Source organism: Terrapene carolina, unplaced genomic scaffold (assembly GCF_002925995.2).
Source record: "Terrapene carolina triunguis isolate 2854851 unplaced genomic scaffold, T_m_triunguis-2.0 Scaffold29359, whole genome shotgun sequence".
In the NCBI taxonomy this organism is placed as follows: domain Eukaryota; kingdom Metazoa; phylum Chordata; order Testudines; family Emydidae; genus Terrapene; species Terrapene triunguis.
Genome location: NW_020693710.1, coordinates 78,049 through 89,116, shown reverse-complemented (window position 1 = coordinate 89,116; position 11,068 = coordinate 78,049). Strand labels below are relative to the sequence as shown.

Here is an 11,068-nt window from a genome sequence, read left to right as displayed (position 1 = left end):
TAATTTATGGGGGGGGGGTCGCACTCAGAGGCTCGCTGTGTGAAAGGGCTCACCAATACAAAAGTTTGAGAACCAGAACATTAAAATATTTGGAAAGCCCATTCAATGTATTCTCTGCAAGGGCGTTTTGTTTGATCCCACCCCATACTGCCCTGGTCTGCAGAAGGCAAGCCATGAGCAGGAAACCGTGATTCTAAAGGACCAAGCATTTACATGGCGAACCGGAATGGCCAGAGTTACATGATTGAGAACTCAAAAACAAACCAAAGATAAAATTCAGAGGTTTGAAAAGGGAAATAAATCCCCCTGCCTTACTGTATAGGACAATTAAATGGCTAATTAAATGGGTGGGTTGGAAGAAAGCTGCGCTGTGCACCTACCTCTTAAGCAGCTTGTGCATGTAATGGTTGGAGACAGGATACTGCACTGGGTGGATCAATGATCTCATCTGATCTAGCTATTTCTATGGTTCCAAACTATACTCTTCAGGCTGAGATTTCCAAACCTGCCTTGGGGAGTGGGGTGCACAGTAAAGAGGCTATGCAAAGCTCAACCTATACATCTAAAACATTGTTAGCATCTATGTAGCACTAAGTTTCTCAACAGCTCAGGGAGGCAGATCCCCCTCCTGAAAGGTAAAACACAGCAGTGAGAAGAGAGGATGGACTTTATCAGCCGCTCACTCTTGTCCATCTGCAATTCTGATTTAACTGGAAAGAGTAATGAAGGTTGATTCACCTCTAAAACAGGTCTATTTCAAGCTGGAATTGTTTGATAGGACTCCTTTCTTTAGGATGGAGGTTCTACTGTCCATCTTCTAATGTCATCTCTTCATGTAGCTGATTTCCTTCAACAAGCAGATTCCAGTCTGGATGTCCTAGTTCTGCTTCCTGTTTGGTGTACGTTGTGCCTTGTATAAAAGTGGCCGTCTCTGGTGTCTCATTATTTACCCTTCTTGCAAGAAGGTGAAATCTCCCTGGACACTTCTGTAGATGGGATTTTAAATCCATGTTTAGGACAACTGGGACATTGTTAAGAACGTCAAACTCTTAACCTCAAAGGGAACGAGTTGGAGGGCATATAACTCCTAACTTCAAATAAAAACTCTTCTCCATTTTTTACTTCTTTACCACATATATTAAATTCCCCCAAACTTTGTGAAAGCAGAGTTAAGGTTGCCCAGAGGTGTCTTGTGCCCTTCCAGAATGAGGAAAGTCATTAAACTTAAACCTCTGAAAACCCTGCAGTGGAGAGTTAAAGTACACCCATGTCACTGCAACATGACTTTAACTCCGATTCCTGGAGTGGGCAATAGCCATCGTGTCTGAGTCAGTAGTGGGGGTGCAAAGTTTAAACCACTAACGGAAGTGGGGGATTCTCTAGCTCTTGATGTCTCCAGATCAAGACCAGAATATGCTTTTGTCAAACATAAGTTATTAGACTAAATGCAAAAGTGACTGGAGAAATTCTCCGGCTTGTTATACAGGCTACAGGATCTGTTGGTCCCCTCTGACTCTGAAATCTACTTACCCATAATCAAGAGGTGTGAGGAAGGGCTAAGAGAATAGGGTGTTGTTGGGGTGTGTCCCACAGATTTGAATTCCAGCCTTTGTCTGCGTGTGCTCCAAGCGGGTTTGCTGTATGAGGCGTAGCTGTGTTGAGCCGTGGAGGGATCAGCTGGAGCAGCTTGTGATCAGATCTGTTGCTGTGATGTGAGGCTGCGCTTTGAGAGATCGATGGCTCATTGCAGAACTGAGTCCTGTCGGAGGGGCCAATGGAACTGTGCAGACCAGGCTCATGCACGGGGGACAGGAATAGTTGATCAAACACTTCCAGAGAAGCAGGGCCCCCCAGATCCCAACTGGGGCTGGGGAAGCTGCTGCCCTATTTCCCCCTTTGTCTGAGGTATGTCCCTCTCTGTCTCCTGGCCATTGCCCTGAGCGATGGCGCTGTGAATAAGAGGTGTCTCTCCTTACCCCCACCCCCATATCACCCAGCTGGACAGGAGCAGGGGAGGGGAGGGGAAAGGGGTGGTGGCTTCACACCGGATAAGGGAATGTGGAGCTGACAAGTCCCTCCCCCTGCCATCCACACCCATGTCCCCCTTCCAGTGTTTCTCCCCTCCCCTAGCCCAACACACCCTCCCCCCCTCAATCCTCTCCCCTACCTCCCATCCCCATTTATCCATGAGTCATAGAGTTCAAGGCCAGAAGGGACCATAGGGACCATTAGGAGCTCTAGTCTGGCTCCCATATAGCATGTCACCCGGCTACCCATGTTTTAGACCCAATAACTTGTGTTTGGCTAAAGCATCTTCCAGAATGGTAGCCAGTCTGGGTCCGAAGATATTAAGAGATGGAGAATCCACCATTGGTTTGTTCCAATGGTCAATCACTCCCACTGTTAAAAACATGGGCCTTATTTCTAATTTGAATTGGTCTGGCTTCATCTTCCAACCATTGATTCTTGTACTTCCTCTCTTGGCTGTCTTTACTGATGTCATACAGATCACATCACAGTTGCCTTTGCCAACCCAACTTGTCATCTCAAAGAGTGAAGTCAGGTTAGTTTGACAAGATTGGTTTTCCATAAGACCACGTTGACTGGCATTACTTATATTCCTAGCCTTTAATTCTTTATCGGTTGAACCCCGGCTCAGCTTTTCTGGTATTTCGGCCAGGATTGTTGTCAGGACAACCGGCCTATCGATACCCAATCACCCTGGTTGCCTTTTTTGAAAATTGGCACAACATTATCTTCCTCATTCCCCCTCCCCTTGCTGAGTTCCAAACCCGTCTCCTGTCTCCCCCCCGCCCCACACATTCCCCCTCACTCATCACCCTCCAGTATTTCCTAGCTCTGCATCCAAAATAAGGATCTGGAAATGCAATGAGCAGCTCACCTTAGAGGAAGGGTATGTCAGAAATCCCTTGACCAAATGACCCTGCAACTTGTTTGTCTTAGATTGCACTCGGTTCCATTGCTCAGCATGGCCGAAATACTAACAGGTTAGTAAAGTCTTTCCATTTCCCTCTCTTTGATCAAGGCGAATGTACTTGACAATGCTGCTAAAATAAAACCAGGGGCTACACATCGATTTTAGAGCCCTTTGAAATGATGCTGCCAAACCAGAAATTTTGGTTTCAGGGCAAAACTCCCCACAGGAACCCTTCAGAATACAGGGACTGTGCCCGGGGCCCATGCTCCTAGAACTGCCAAGGACAGGGCTCAGACTCACAGTGCATGGGCAAAAAGAACAGGAGTACTTGTGGCACCTTAGAGACTAACAAATTTATTTGAGCATAAGCTTTCGTGGGCTACATCCCACTTGTGCATGGGCGTAACTTTGGTTCAGCGACCATCGCCTGTAACCATCGAATTCTTGGGACAGCAGACCCACAAGCGTTCACTCTCTTTGGCCTGCTTTCCCGATGCGCCGACCTGGAGTCCTTAACATAACCCTCAAGAGCTGTGACGCTTCCCGGGGGTACCCAGCGCTGCGTGGTACCCCGTTACCACCTGCCTTGAGTGTGAGGAAGTCTTGTCTGTGCCTGTTGGGGATCCACTGGGCATGGGAAATACCAGCACTCCCCCTAGGCCTAGGCAGGCCCACTGTCAATCTACAGGCTAGTTATAGGCTTGTTCTGACCCTTGAGCCCCCTGGAGCATCCAGCCCCTGTTCCACTGGGCCATCACAGTATTCAAAGATCCGCTGCTTCCCAAGAAGCCGTGCACCCCGCTCACCAGTTTCACCTCAGCTTGTGTGGGGTATGGATCGGCGTTGACATTGCAGTCCCCATCAGGGCCTGGCACAAGCCGGGGGAGTAACAATCCAACCAGTGGACCAAATTCGGCTATGAATCAGCTCACGCGCTGCCTGAGGCACGCCGTGCATATGCTAAGAAGACAACCTCAGCTCATTGCTCTGTTTAACACAGATCTGCTTATAGTGAAATCAGAAATAGGTTTAATTAACAACACACTGAGATTCAAGAATAAGCACTGGAAACAAATGGTTCCATATAAATTAAAATCCTAACAGGCATCCTAGTGCCTAGATGTAATTAACAAGATACTCTCATGTCTTGCTACAGCAGTGGTTTTCAAACTTTTTTTTCTGGGGACTCAGTTGAAGAAAATTGTTGATGTCCGTGACCCAATGGAGCTGGGGATGAGGGATTTGGGGTGTGGGAGATGCTCAGGGCTGGGGCAGAGGGTTGGGGTGCAGGGATGAGGGCTGCAGTGTGGGGCTGGGAATGAGGGGCTCAGGGTGCCAGAGGGAGCTCTGGGCTGGGGCAGGAGGTTGTGATGTGGGAGGGGGTCAGGGCTCTGGGCTGGGGGTGCAGGCTCGGGGCTGGGGCCGGGGATTAGGGGTTTGGGGTACAGGAGGGGGCTCTGGGTTTGGGGGGGCTCAGGGTTGGGGCAGGGAATTGGGGTGCTGGTTTGGGGCACGGGCTTACCTCAGGTGGCTCCCGGTCAATGGCGCAGCTGGGGTGCAGAGGCAGGCTTCCTGCCTGTCCTGGCACTGCGCACTGGAAGTGGCCAGCAGCAGGTCCGGCTCCTAAGTGGAGGCATGCAAGTGGCTTCGTGTGACTCTCGGATGCAGGCACCGTCCCCCTCCCTCCAGTTCCCATTGGCTGGGAGTGTGGAGCCAGTGCTCAGGGTGGGGGCAGTGCGCAGAGCCCCATGACCCCCCGCCTAGAAGCCGGACTTGCTGCTGGCCACTTCTGGGGCACAGCGTGGTGTTGGAACAGGTAGGCACTAGCCTGCCTTAGCTAGGCAGCACCGCCGATGGGACTTTTAATGGCCCGGTTGATGGTGCTGACCAGAGTGACCCAATACTGGTTTGAAAAGCACTGTGCTACAGTATTGCTCACCTGCGCTTCACGGGCAGGCTGGCCATGACCCCTCTTTCTTACTTCTCCTGGGTTCCTTTGTCTTCGAAAATCCCCAGGCCCGCACCTGGCCCAGACAGCAAACATCCACCCATCTCCCGGGAGGCTCATTGTTCGATATGCTCGACTCGGGTGACTTCAACAGTTTTGGAACAAAATAGTTTACATCTCTCAAACTATTGCCTGTGCAAATATCTTGCAGTAATTATGATGACTGGTGGGCTACTGTATATAACTGACCTAGGGGATCCCTGTAAAAGTCTATGGACCTCTGTGTTAAATGAAGGGGCGGGGGATAGCACCCTTTTATGGACACCCCAGCCAGCCAGTTAGCTATAAAATCCCTGTTAGTAGCTGTTCTCTACTTGCTTTATCTGTAAAGGGTTAAAAAGTCCATAGTTAAAAGGAAGGGAGTGGGCACCTGACTAAAAGAGCCAAAGGGGAGGCTAGAACTTTTTAAAATTGGGAAAAAAACGTCCCCTTTGTTTGTCTGTCTGTTGTTCTCCGGAGAGGAGAGACAGGGCTGGAACTATGCTGTAAAAGCTTTGGCCGGGTATGAAAAACCATCAGATCATACCTAGAAACTACTCATTTGAACCCCAGATATGTAAGTAGATCAGGAAATGTCTAGGAAGATGCAATTAGGCTTAACTCTTTTATTTCTTTATGGCTTGTGGACTCCTATGCGCTAACCCCAGGTGCTTTTGTTTTGCTTGTAACCTTTAAGCTGGACTTCAAGAAGCTATCTTGATGCTTAATCCTTGTAATTGTTTTTATAAAACCTAGCAAAAAGCCTACGTTCCAGATGTATTTTCTTTCTTTTTCTTTTTAATAAAATTTACCTTTTTTAAAAACAGGATTGGATTTTTGTGTCCCTAAGAGGTTTGTGGACATGTTGTTTAATTAGCTGGTGGCAACAGCTGATTTCCTGTGTTTTTTCTTTCTCAGCTCTTCCCCAGAGGGAGGGGAGGTGAAAGGGGTTGAGGGTACCCCACAGGAAGGATTTCCCAAGTGCGCCTTCCTGGATTCTCAAGGGATTTTTTTGCATTTGGGTGTGGCAGCATCTACCCATCCAAGGTTAGAGAGAAGCTGTAACCCAGGGGTAGGCATCCTATGGCACGCGTGCCAAAGGCGGCACGTGAGCTGACTCACACTGCCCGGGTCCTGGCCAACGGTCCGGGGGCGGGGGGAAGGGGGCTCTGCATTTTAATTTAATTTTAAATGAAGCTTCTTAAACATTGTAAAAACCTTATTTCCTTTACATACAACAATAGTTTAATTATATATTATAGACTTATAGAAAGAGACCTTCTAAAAACATTAAAATGTATTACTGGCACGCGAAACCTTAAATTAGAGTGAATAAATGAAGACTCGGCACACCACTTCTGAAAGGTTGCCGACCCCTGCAACCTTAGGAGTTTAATAGAATCCTCGAGTGGCCAGTATTAATTTTTATAATCCTTGCGGGCCCCACTTCTGCACTCAAAGTGCCAGAGTGAGGAATCAGCCTTGACAACCCCTCTGCCAGTTTACACCATGAGGTCTCTGTGTCACACTGGCTTCTTCAATATAATCCCAAAGGGACAGTGGGCTCTGTGCACTAGCCGAGATAAATCCTGAGCGACTGCGAAGTTTGGGGCAGAGCCGAGCCATAGTTTGAGCCCCAGCTGTTCTTCTAAGGATTTTATTTTTCACACAACTTGAATTTTCAAATGCTGTTGCTTTTGCGGGGTGGGGGGAGGTTTGTATCTCAGGAACCTCTGGTTCAAATTTGGACCTCTAATGGTACCTAGCTGCCCCATGAGGCAGGGCAAATTTAGAAGCACTTAGATTGATCCCTCTTAAAAGAGAAAGGGAAGCTCAAACCTAAAAACAGCTAGGCTGGGCAGAATTCATTATTTAAAATGAATGTGATAGGGTAACGGGCCTCCTTGGTCCTGTTTCTGTCTCAGTGTACAAACTACATAGAGACCCCTGTGCTGGTCCAATACCTTTGCAGTTTATTTACAAATGGAGTCCCACCACTTTCATAAGATATACAGCTCCTGTAACAGCTGGGGAGCACAGGCGCCGACTTTCCAATGTACCGGGGGGGGGGGAGGGGTGCTTGACCCCTGGCTCTACCCCAGGCCCCACCCCCAGTCCATTCCCTCCTCCAAAACCCCACCTCACCCCGCCTCTTCCCACCCCATTCTACCCTCTTCCCTGAGTGAGCTGCATCCTCGTTCCTCCTCCCCCCGAAAGCCTCCTGCATGTTGCGAAACAGCTGATCGCAGTGGGCAGGAGACATGGGAAGAGAGTGGGAGGCGTTGATCGGTATGGCTCACTGGCGGGTGGGACGTGCTGGGTGCACCCACGGAGTCAGTGCCTATGAGACAGTACCAGAGGCTCCCTGGTGCCGGGCCCGCACTCAGAAGGGGCCCTGGTGTCCGGACGATGGCCCCACCTCTCCAACCCGCTCTGCCTGGGTTCTGCCCAGATGAGGCCGCGCCCACCGCTCACTCCTCTTCACCTCCCTCTCTCCCGCCTAACCCTGGGGCGTGAGTGGTGGGTTGGGCCTCTCCAGGCATGTGGCTCCCGCTCTGACCTGGCTGGTTGTGCCGCTTCCGAGGGGCCAGAGGGACCCCTGACCAGCTCTAGCAGTGCTGCAGGCTCAGCCCATGCATGGACATAGTCACTTCCAGCAGGCCGGTGAGTGTGGCTGGGGGGCAGAAAGGGTGTGGGGGAGTGAGTCTCTGGAGGGTCTGTGGGGGGGCACTGGACAGTTGGGGTTCTGTGTGGGGTACTCCTGGGGGAATGAAAACAAATCCCCTGCAGATTTCTTTGCTTCCCTTTCAAAAGTGAGCAAGAAGCAAAGGGAGAGGGGGGTGGCAGCTGAGAATGCCAATGGGCTTAGTTTGGGGACCAGAGCCCCCAAACAGAGGCGAGACGTGGGAGCACACAGAGTCACTTGCCACTGCCTTTCCCCCTTTCTGCAAGCACAGAGCTGCACAGCTGAAAAAAGAGGGTGCTACTCAGAAGATGCCAATTTTTGGGTCTTAGTGCTGGTTGAGCTCCCCTTCTGTGTGTTGAGTACCATCCTGCTTTCTGTACAACAGTGAGTGCCTATGGTGGGGAAGGGCAGGGGCAGGCTGGGGCTAGGTGGAAAGAGGCTGTGGGGAAGGAAGGGGGTGGGATGGGGAGGAGATGGAACAGTGGGGAAGGAGCATGGGATGGGGAAGAGAAGGAGATGGGAGAAGCGGGGGCAGGGGGAAAGATACAAGGGGGAAGGAAGTGGGTGGGATGGGGAGGAGATGGAATGGTGGGGAAGGGGCATGGGATGGGGAAGAGAAGGGGAAGGGGGAAGCAGGGCCAGGGGGAAAGAGGCAGTGGGGAAGGAAGGGGATGGGATGGGGAGGAGATGGAGCAGGGGGGAAGGAGCATGGGATGGGGATCCCCCCACCTGGATCCCCCCACACTAAGTCCCTCTGCACTTGGACCCTGCTGCCGGGCTGAGCCTGCTCACCCACACCTGGTGCACCTGGCACAGGAGGGCAGGGCCCCAGGATGTTTCTGGGGCAGGCCTGGCCCTTGCACTGTGTCAGGGTCGGGTGCAGCCTCACTGCTGAGTCCCTGTCCCGGGGTGGGGTGGGGGGAGGCTGCAGAGTAATCTCCCACCTCCATGCAACCAGTGGCCTGTTCTCCCCACTGCCATGTTGGAGCCTCCACATTTATTTATTGACAAATAAAATTTGCAGAATTTTAAACTATTGTGCGCAGAATTTTTAATTTTTTGGTGCAGAATCCCCTCAGGACTATGGGGTGCTGTGCAGCTGTGATGGTGGGATTGTGAGGAAGGTGGTGGACAGTGGGGAGGTCTATGGGTAGGGGGCCCACAAATATGTTTGGCGCCAGGCCCACAAAAAGTTAATCTAGCCCTGCTATGGGGGGGGGGGGGGAGCAATCTCTCTCTCCCCTTACTATCTGCTTCCCCCCTTTCTACCTCCTTCCTGTGCCTATTTATGGGCGCTGCCTAATGGCTTAATTAGCCTTCCTGCCTGGCCCACCTATGAATTTGGCACAGCTCTGCTTTGTCAGCTCCATTCTGCAGTGCTTGACCCAGAGCCCTGACTCAGCCTTTCTTGCCTCGCACTCTGTCAGAGGGATAATACTGGCGTTTAGTTTTAAGCATTATTTTGAGTTTTTGATTTTCACAGTCATGCAAAATCACGGGAGGGCCAGACAATAATTGTTTAATGACAGCCGGCATGGAGATTCAAAACGGTAACGTTTTATAACCATTAAAACACCAATTGTCAACTCACATGTCAAACTCCACAGAGTCCATAGCCTTAAATCAAGCTCCAACACATTCTCAAGCAGCGTTTTTCTGACTTTGCCTCTCTGCACATTTCGATGATGACTGATGGAAATATTTGTGCGCGTATGGGGAAAATCAACATCTACTGACATTTACCAATAAAAATCGACTCCTTCCAAGCCTAAACACACTAGAGCTGGCATTCTGCATATTCTGCTATCACCACAACACTAACGGGGCATCAGTGAATTGCGAACCCAGAACCTGGCATATCTGCCGGGGCAGTCCCAGACCAGGCTGTATTCACCCACATGCTCACCTTGGGACTTCACATTACAGGATGCCGAATGCCCTCGATTCCCACTGGGCTCACCGAGAGCTGGGAACGCTTTGCATTCACAGAACATGCCCAGCACCTGGCAGGCGTGGACACCAGGCACTTTCTCTGCTGTACTATTGACAGATCAGCTTTCAGAGCTATGATGTTTGGATATCTGCAAAACAAGGGTACCCCGGGCAGTAAGGGACCAAAGCAGCCGTTCACCCCGGGGTCTTAAGAAACTCTGTTGTACAGATGAGGAAACAGGACCAGAGAGGTGAAGTCAGCTTCCCTCGATCCCAGTGACAAAGTAGCCAAGTCTCTCTGTGCCACTATCACAGTACAAACCTTTCTTCTTTACTGTCCCACCTCAGGGCTCCTGTTCTTACAGAGAGATTGGGCCCTGGTTCTCATCTCACATTAACTTTGCACATTGAAGGATGAGGATAAAAAGAAATCTTGAGCATCAGGTGCAATCCATGGTAAAGGGGCCCGGTATAAAACATAGTGCGTGCTCATGTAATTACAGGCTGTACTGTAATGGAGGCTCACAGAAAAGTAACTCACAACAACAGTGAAATATCAGACTAATCAAACCGTAACCCCAGCCAAACCCCAAGCCCAGATAGCAGAAATATCAGCCCCATATTGAGTGTGAGCAAGAGCTGTCACTGGCCTTACCTGGAGAGCCAGCTGGCCAGTGACAGCGGTGCCTCAGACGCATTACCGCAAGCCAGCTTCTTCCCATTTCATGTGCATTGAACAAGCTACAGCAGGAAGCTCTGAATCCTTTTGCTAGCCGAGAATTTAGTGACAACTTTCCCCGGGGCCTCTCTAACCTCCATGTTCCTCAGGCTGTAGATGAGCGGATTGGCCAGGGGAGTCAGGATTGTGTAGCAGACAGAGAACACTTTGTACAGGTGTCTGAGTGTGTCAGTTTTGGGCAGCATGTAGACAATCATTATAGTCCCATAGAAAACCGACACCACGATGAGGTGCGAGGAGAAGGTGGAAAAGGCTTTTCTCTTCCCAGTGGTGGAAGGCATTTGAAGGATGGTGGAGATGATGCAGACGTATGTTGCCAGGGTTAACAGAAATGGCGGCAGAGTGCATACAGCAGATATCAGGGTAGTGACAAGCTCCATCATACGTGTGTCACGGCAGGAGAGTTTTACCACTGGGACGAAGTCGCAGAAGAAATGGTCAATTTCATTGGGGCCGCAGAAAGTTAATTGCTGCATTAAATATATTGTTATGTTAGCAACCAGAGAGCTACTTATCCAAGTGCCTGCTGCTAGCTGGAGGCAGGACCTGCTGTTCATAAGGGCTGCATAGCGCAGCAGTTTGCAGATCGCTAAATACCAATCGTAAGACATCACTGTCAGGAGATAACACTGCAACTGCCGTGAAACCAAAGAAATAATATTGTGTGAGGCAGCCGCTAACAGAAATGGTTCTGTCCCCGCTCAGGAAACTGATCAGCATCCTGGGCAGGATGGTGGAGGTGTAGCAGGTCTCCAGGCAGGACAAGTTCCCCAGGAAGAAGTACAT

The 11,068-nt window shown here is 50.3% G+C and overlaps 1 pseudogene; it reads right to left on the bottom strand.

Moving 5' to 3' along the window:
• Nucleotides 1–10,284: 10,284 nt before the first annotated feature.
• Nucleotides 10,285–11,068, bottom strand: LOC112125791 (annotated as a pseudogene).